Raw genomic sequence first — 6,290 nt, forward strand, 5'->3', positions numbered from 1 at the left:
AAGCGGCCTCGCGCGCCGTAGCCCGTAGACGAGCGGATCCGAGCGCCGTTCCCACGAAATATTTTGCTGGAATCCCAGGCGCGGGCGCATGGAACTTCACGTGCGCTGCCTGCCGCTTGCTCGGACCGCCCGCCCGCCCGCCCACAAACTGCACAAGCAGGCGAGGCGAGCAGCAGTGCCGAGTGCGGAGCTGCGGAGCACGCCGGGAGTCGGGACGCGCACGCACGGGGGCGTCAACTGTAGAGGGCTGGAGGCCTGGACCTTGGACCCTGGAAGCGGGCCACCACTCCACTGGCCACGGCTCGACCACCTCGTCGCCTCGTCTCGTCTCGGCCTTTGAGGAGCGGGCGAACGTCGGTCGGTCAGAACTCAGAACGAGCTGGGGCCTGGGGAACCCTGGTTGACCTGATGACCTGCCGCTGCCGGCGCACGAGAATTTACACGACCATCGATGGGTTCGCTGCTGCCCGTGCTTCACCGTCAATGGACGGATTAAGAAATGGAGGAGGAGCAGACGTGTGTCGACGTCCTGGGATGGTGCTCACTGCTTGCTGATCCTGTGATCCAGCGATGGACGCGACGACCCCATCACTGATTACTTTAGGACGGCACGTACAACAGTGCCACTACTATTGCGTAGGAGGGTATCGGTCTGTTCGTTTGGTCTTAAACGATCCTAAATTTTTAGTCAGAACAGTATTTTTTTCTCACACAAAACTAGCCATCAGTAATAATCTATGATCGTATACGATCGTTTCAGCCCCAGCCAAACAGGCTGTATATGGGAATTGCTCTCCACGCTAGCCGCACTGTGTCTATACGCATGACTGCACGACCTCCAAAAACCCTAGTGTGTCAGTGTCACTCACACGGCCTGTTAGCCTATCACCAACAATAACACCTAAAATATAAGACTCATTTGTCCTTTGGGTAGCGCTACAGACAAAATATTCAATACACATTCGGCATCTTCTCCAACAACAAGACCCAAAAGAGAATCCTTTCTGCAAATGAGTTTTCAGCAAAGAGGATGCCCATATTTGGGTTGTGCCTCTCAGGCAACCCAAAATAGATCTCCCGTATATGTACTCTGTTGGAGGCTGATTTTAAATCTCTTACTATCTACTCCCTCCATTCAAAAATTGGGGGCGTATTACCAAAATTTTTTTCAAAAATTGGGGGCGTATAATGTATGGACCTCTTCCCCATGCGCGGCGCTCATCGTACGAAACTTGGCCTCCTCGTAACTTTCGCGGCATTCATGCAGCGCCGTCTCCCGTCGCTTCAAGTGCCTCGCTCCGTTCCCTCCCGTTAGCGATCCTGGCCGCGCTGGAGTATAAGAGTCACGCTAAAGGAAGTCGCGAGTCACGCCGCCGCCGAGTCACGTACGCGCTGAGAGCCACGCCGCCGAGTCGCGAGTTGCTCCACGCCCCCACGCCCCCACGCCGCCGAGTCGCGAGTTGCTCCACGCCGCCACGCCGCCGCGCTGCGAGTCGCTCCACGCTGGCGCGCTGCTGCAAGACGATGGATCGCCATGACGGCGACGGCAAGGTCTCGTACGTGCGTGGCGTCAACTGGGCACCAGATTCTACCGACGACGATGAAGGCTCGATGGCTGAGAGTGAAGTGCAATACGGAAGGAAGAGAATTGCGCGCGCGATGCCAGGCATGGTGAAAAGGAAAGAAAGAAGATTTCGGGCGGTGAAAAGGAAAGCTGAGCACGCGCGCTAACGGCGTTTTGGGCGGGGTTAGCGGACTGTTTGCTCGGTAATCCAACAGACGCGGGCGGAGTAAATGGAAACAGCTATTTAAGGAGCAATCCTGCATGCGCCAGCTTTCCTTGGTCATCGCGGCACACCCAAATACACCCCCAATTTTTGAATAGAGGGAGTATTTTAGATTTAGGTGTCCATAGGTTCCTCATTGAAGACCGTCTTAGGGCACTCTAGGAATGGTCCGGAGGAAATGGGTCGTCGGTCAGACGTAGCCCAAATTAATTGGGCTTTCTACCTGCTGCATTGGCTCTCTGGACAGAATATTTCCTACGAACGGCTCAAACCAGCGTTCAATACAAAATGCCTGTGCCCTGCGCCTCAAAAATCATTTTTTGTCTACATACGAAGGATTACAGGTATTCTCCTCGATCATGAACAAATTGCCTCCTTCGACTCTCAAAACCATTTAAATTATCTCTTTATCCTGGTTTTCGTTTACAAACTACCACATTGGATGATCCTATGCACATCCTGTTCAACTTGGCAATCCTTACTGAAGATCATCCTATGACCTGCCGAGCCTGATCAACTGATCTGATCGGTGATCCGGTGAGAATCTTCAGGTAATGTTTGTTCTTTCTTCTCCGTTTCAACCTGGATCTTGATTAGGAGAAAACATAAACTCCGACTGATACTTTGTGGGTGGGGTGGAGGAAAGCTTCTTCCTTGTTAGTACTAGTAAATGTTTGGTATTTGGAATTACTCTAAATTTTCAGAACAATTCAGCTTCAATACTTCATACAAAATGTAAACCATAGTTATCGTTTTCGACAGTTTTCATTCCTAGAGTTAACCCCTTCGTGTAAAATACATTAGTCTATGCGCTGCAATAGGACCCAATACATTTTGAAGTCAAATTCCATATCATCACTGCCTCAACCGCACAATATCATGGTCAGATTCAGATGAAATGAAATTCCGAACCATCTGAATTTCAGGTGATGAAAGGGAAACATCGGCACTCGCAGTAGGAATTGTGATCGTGAAAGCTGCAATGACCGCGCCAGAGCAAATGCAAGGATGAGACGCAAAACCATTCGTCTATTTTTTCTCGAATACGCAAAAAATTTGTGTATCATTGTAATTAAGAAGAAGAGTTTAACCATACATGACACGTTTTTAATGAGCGCCCTAAAAAGTCTTACAGCTGTGACTGGACCTTCCTAGCAGTCTGTTTCGAACTTCGATATTACGTAAAAGTAAACAACCGAACTAAGAGCAGCGCAGTAACCTACGGAGTTAGGCGTCTCCGCTACTGGCCGCGCAACCCTACTCCGTCATTCGAGAAAAGTCTTCTACCAGTCTAAGGCTGGACAAAAAACTCGAAGCTCGTTAGCTCGCTCGGCTCGTGGCTGGCTCGACTCGGCTCGGCTCGGCTCGGCTCGTTAAGATAACGAGCCGAGCCGAGCCAAGATTTTAGCTCGTTAGCTATAACGAGCCAACTCGAGCCAGCTCGCGAGCCGCTCGCGAGCTAAATGAGCCAAGCTTCCAGGAAAAAGTATCATTTAAAGTAGTTAGATGCATGAATACTATAGTATTTTATTATACTTGTATATATATTAGCGCATATTAATTTTTTATTCGATTTAAGGTTGTTAGATTCATTTCTTTTATATTATTATTATTCTCAAACTTTAGATAAATGTAAATATTATATTTTGTGTATTTTTTATACCTGGCTCGCGAACTTAACGAGCCAGCTCGAGCTTTTAACGAGCCGAGCCGAGCTGGCTTTCTGGCTCGTTAGGATAACGAGTCGAGCCGAGCTAGCTCGTTATCTTAACGAGCCAGAACGAGCCGAGCTGAGCCGGCTCGTTATCCAGCCTTATACCAGTCTAGCATTGGTCGCCGGGAACAGCACGTCCAGTGCTTCCACTTCCCTCGACGTCAAATTCCTTACGAATAAGTCGTCGTATGCTCGCTTGGATGCGGATGAGATTGGAGCTACCGACGGTGCAAAGCCCATCCTCTGCTTGAGGAGCACCTCGCCCCGCTTGAAGATCGGAATGTGCGCCAGCGGTTGAGCGGCAATCCGTCTGCTCCGTTTTGGTAGGGGTTGTCTTGTGGTTGCCACCTTCTGCCTTGGTGGGTTGTCGATTAATGACGACATTCGCTTGAGCTGCACCTTCTCAGTGAACCGTGCGAGACGCGGGGCAGCTTCGCATGCTGTGGGCGTCGCGTCGCTGGGGTGGTGCAACCATCTGTGACGCCGGGTGCTCCCGCTCGTGGTGGCGTGAGCTGTGGCAGCCCCTGCACTGGCGACATCAGAGACGCGGGCCCGAGCTCGGCCACTGCCGCTATGCGCGTGGCGGGTGCTCCACCGAGCCCGTCCGGCTGTGTTGCCGTCCTCGACCGCGCTCGCCATGTCGTGGGCCATGGCCTGTGGTCGCGCGTGCTCCCCACCCGCGCGCTGGGCCGGCCTACCGCAGCCGCGCTTAGGCCGTTCACATCCACGCCGCTTGGGCCGTGCTCGCCCCGTCTAGGCCGGCCTTGTGCCGCGTGCGCCTGGGCCGCGCGCGCGCCTACGGGCCGAGCGAGGTCGCTCCGATCTTTTTTCTGTTTGTGTTGTTTTTTGTTTGTTTTGTTAATTCAGGGCTCTTTAAAAATTAAAAATAAATTGTAGAAAATATCATAAAAATGTCAAACTAATTTTGTTAGGCTCCTAAAATCATGATCTATCTATTAGCGTATTTGGTTCATCTAGTTTTAAAATATTTCCAGTGTTGCTCTAATTATTTTAAATGTTTGATATTGTTAAAATGTGAACTTGTGGGAAATTTTTGTGAGAAAATGGTGGTAGTGTTGACCCCATAAATTTTACAGTAAATTACTAATATTATTAGCTGCTCACTGTAATTTTTGTAGCTCCTAAATAATTAGTTTGCTAGATAGATAATAATGCCCTATTTCGAATAAAGATTAAATCGATAGAATGAAATAAAGAAACATCTTAGAGCTGTATAACTAAAACACTTGTTGGAAAGTGACATCTTTCTCCATGATGTTGATACATAGAATAGTACGTTAGTCATTAGAGCTAGCTTGTTAGTTCGTAGTATGTGTTCTGTTTTAAAAGTTGTTGTTGACTGGTTAAGTAACTGTTGCATCATCTCTACATCGCAATGCATACCATAATAGGGACGATGATGGATCGTGGAGCCATCTAGAGTATCGAAAAAGATGGTGTCTCGATGATCGTGTCATCAAGATTGAAGGCTAACTTCTGGTTATATTTTACCCTGGCAAGCCCCGGTGCATAACCCATATTTTCTGCACTTTAAATTATATTGGTGCATTAAGTTTTAAGGAATTAAATGAAACCCACCTGTATATATATATCTTTATCCTATGAGTCTTACTAGTATGACAGGATCATATAGATTGCTATGTGTCGGGTACCTTAGAACGGGGTACCCCGAGCAAACAATCAAAGGGGTCACTTAAGTCCCATCAAAAAACAAGGCTGGAAGGTAAGCTGTGGGCCCCTCACCCGCCACGTCCGAGCCCGCCAGGCCCTCCGCCTCGCCTCAAGCCTCGCGCAGGAGGTCTCGGCGTCCTGACGCAATCTCCGCCTCGCGCGAGGCTCTCCACGGAAGGCCTCGGTAGGGAACACGATCTCCGCTTCGCGCGAGGCTCTCCACAGAAGGCCTCGGCAGGGGGTGTCTTCTCCATATCGCGCGAGGCTTCTCACAAAAGGCCTCAGCAAGGAGTCCGATCTCCGTCCCACGCGAGGCTCCGATCTTCGTCCCGCGCGAGGCTCTGCTCTCCGTCTCACGCGAGGCCTCATTCCCCGTATCGTGCGAGACCAGCTTATCCATAGTCCGTCGCCCCTGCCTCGGCCGGTCTTCCCGATAGCACGTCATGTCTCATTAATACTTCAACCACTCCCACAATCTCAGCCGGACGATGGCTCGACGCCACAGAATGGCCGACGGGACCTGAGGTCGCATCAACGCCATACCGGCTAGGACAGGGCACGGCGGGGATTATCGGCCACTGTGTTCTGACGTTGTGCCCACAATCAGCGCCCACACTGCACTGTGCCCCACGATCCCCGCCTCGAAAACTACGCGACATGGACAACTTGGCCCGGGTTATCACCGCCTCCAAGCCGGCGCACCAGGCCAGCCGCCCACTCGGGGCCTCGACACTGTGCACCAAGGTCTCGGCTATCTCGGGGTTTGTGCCCAGTGAGACCCCCTACTGTGGTGCAGCCTCGGCACCGACCAAGCCTCGGCCTCACGCACAGTCCGTCCACACCGGCTTGCACGTCCACCACCGCACCCACTCCAAGGCAGTCCCAGGGCTCTCACGACGCACAGGATCGGATGGGACTGGCACGCCACCCCAGTGCTCTAAGGACGGACCACTCCGACAACCACGCCGCCATAGGAACAGGCCATAGGGCTCGGACATGCCACCCCTGTTGGCACGACGTCGCATAGTTAACATATGTACTGTCCTTGTCTTCCCTTCAACTATAAAAGGAGAGGACTTGGGCCACTTAGAAGGAGA

At 51.3% G+C, this 6,290-nt stretch overlaps 1 long non-coding RNA gene across 1 annotated transcript; it reads left to right on the plus strand.

The window, feature by feature from the left end:
- Positions 1-1,940: 1,940 nt before the first annotated feature.
- LOC136500110 (uncharacterized) lies at positions 1,941-2,889 on the plus strand. The gene is made up of 3 exons (XR_010770000.1): positions 1,941-2,131; positions 2,275-2,338; positions 2,714-2,889. It is a non-coding gene; the product is annotated as an uncharacterized lncRNA (long non-coding RNA).
- The last annotated feature ends 3,401 nt before the right edge of the window (positions 2,890-6,290 follow it).

Source organism: Miscanthus floridulus, chromosome 1 (genome assembly GCF_019320115.1).
Source record: "Miscanthus floridulus cultivar M001 chromosome 1, ASM1932011v1, whole genome shotgun sequence".
Lineage (NCBI taxonomy): Eukaryota > Viridiplantae > Streptophyta > Magnoliopsida > Poales > Poaceae > Miscanthus > Miscanthus floridulus.